Here is a 2,500-nt window from a genome sequence, read left to right as displayed (position 1 = left end):
GAAATATTTGAACAGTCTATTCTTTTCATTTTAATTCATTATAATTCAATTATTCTCCTATCTTCTTCCTGTCAATTCCTCTTAAAGCTTCATGTAAGATTTTTTTTTTTTTTTTTTTTTTTAGATTTTCAGTTCATGTTGCTCGTTTTTCATTTCCATATTTTTTTGAGTATCTCCATTTTCCCTTGTTTCTCAGTTCGACAAGTATCTCCGGCCCGCATACACACGAAAAAAAAAAAAAAAAAAAAAAAAAAAAAAAAAAAAAAAAACACACACACACACACACAGTGAAGACGGAACATAGAAAACTGGCTAGTCTAGTCGGCAAAATTGGCAGGAAGATTTTCGCTGTTCTTACTTGTGTTAGAGTATGTATTACTCTCCGCATTACGAGATCCTTCTCACGTCTAACACTAGAGAGAATTTTACGAGAGACAATTGAAAAAGAAAAGAACATTGCTGAGGATGAAGGTAATGATGTGAAAATATTTCGACTATTGTTATTATATTGCTATTATATCTGGGCTTTCTTTTCTTTCGTTATTTATAGATTTCTCTATACTTATTTCGATGCGTTTTGCCGTCTATACTCTGCTTTCAGGATTTCACATTTTCCTTGATGATGAGTTTGTCTTTAATTATTTGTCTTTATCGCATACTTTTTCCATTGACTTCAGTAGTTGGTCTGATTTATTGGCCTGAATTTCCACAGCTGTCAGTGTAGCATCTATCTGTCATCGTCTCTGAATACATACATGCTATATGGAAGTATTACTATTCTTTTGTTTCAATTCCTCTTGAAGCTTCATAATATAAGTTCTTTTCAGTTTATATTACTCCGGTTTTTCACTTCCAGATTTTTCAGTATCTCCTTTTTTCCTTCAATTCGACAAGTATCTTCATAATAATAATAATAATAATAATAATAATAATAATAATAATAATAATAATAATAATAATAATTAATTAAAAAAATCCTCATAGTAGCACGAGTCTTCAAATGGAGAAGCAAATCCACAGTTATGTAAATGTACATATATTGTTTTTAAATTTAAATATATGTACATTTACATAACTGTGGATTTGCTTCTCCAATAATAATAATAATAATAAAAAATAATAATAATAATAATAATAATAATAATAATAATAATAATAATAATAATAATAATAACTAATGTGTGGCGCCGTGGAGGAGTGGGTTAGGTCGTCAATAGACTTAAGTCAAGTTAAGCAACAATTGGCTCTGGTCAGTTGTTGGATGGGTGACCGCTCTCCTCGGCGTTGATTCCTTGGGAAAGGATCTTTACCATAATTTCCTCAGTCTACTCAGCTGTAAATGAGTACCTATCCCTGATGTAGGGTCCAGCTATGGGTTAAATAGCAAAACTCAGCAATGATGGAAAGAAATGAAGGAATAAACCACAACGACGTAAATTGGAACCTCTTGGCAACAGAGGAGCTTCGTCCGGCAACCAGGTATTCAAACCCAATTGAGGGGAAGACGGTCAGGTACTTGGAGGTCGTCATCAAGCAACTGATCACCACAACGACAGTAATCAACAGCCTGAGATTGGAGCTACAGAGGCAAAAAGGAAGAAATGGACAAGAGAAGAAAATAAGGAAATATGAGATGCTACATCAGAAGCAACCGCACGGAGAGAGGATAGAAGAAGATTGGTCAAACATCTGGAATGAGAGGAATAACACCCCCCAAACAGAGCAGAGGCTGGCAGACCAAGTAAGGAACATAAAGAAAAAGAACTGGCTCTCCCCAACAGAAAGAGAAGAACTGGAAAGGGAAATGTCACACGACAACGAATTACACGAAGACGAACTGAGAAACGAAGCCACAGAAGACGACAGGGAGGATGAGGTATCAAACAACGACACACGAAGAAACACCGACGAAGTAACAGGAGAGGAAGGTGAATGGGTAGAAAATGATTATACAATGGATGGAGCCAGATACAGAGAGAACAAAGATCCCCTCCATGAAAGCCTACAACAACCAAGAAATTAAGGGAGAAAACAAGTGAGGTCAATGAAATAATGGGCATAATACAGACCACCAGTATCACAGAAACAAATAACTTGACATATGCAGGAGCAAGATTATTAGTAGCAGAACTGATGGGAATTCGAACAACAACACCACCAGCACAAACCAACCCAACAGAAACCAAAACAGCAACCTCCTTGGAAAAGGCGCCTGGAAAAGCAAATCATGGTGATGAGATCTGATTTGAGTAACTGAAAGAGATGGCAGAAAAAAGGCTAAGAAGCAAGAAAACAAGGGAGGGAGGAACTCAACGAGAAATACAAAGTACAAGAAGAGGGGAACTAAATAAGAACAATAGAAGATGTAAAACAGAAAAAAGGCTTAAGGCCAAAGCACATAAGATCCAACGGTACATGAACAGGAATAAGGGATACCAACGAACAAAAAACTATTCGGAACCAACCAGAAAAGACTATACAGCCAACTAAGAGGGGATGA

At 36.0% G+C, this 2,500-nt stretch overlaps 1 protein-coding gene across 1 annotated transcript in view; it reads right to left on the bottom strand.

Annotated features, from left to right (window-relative positions):
- Window positions 1–2,500, bottom strand: part of LOC135199584 (uncharacterized) — an 8,596-nt gene that overhangs the window by 644 nt on the left and 5,452 nt on the right. The window lies entirely within an intron of this gene.

Source organism: Macrobrachium nipponense, chromosome 26 (genome assembly GCF_015104395.2).
Source record: "Macrobrachium nipponense isolate FS-2020 chromosome 26, ASM1510439v2, whole genome shotgun sequence".
Classification (NCBI taxonomy): Eukaryota; Metazoa; Arthropoda; class Malacostraca; order Decapoda; family Palaemonidae; genus Macrobrachium; species Macrobrachium nipponense.
Note: the sequence above shows the minus strand (reverse complement) of the source record. Positions and strands in the feature narration are given on the sequence as shown.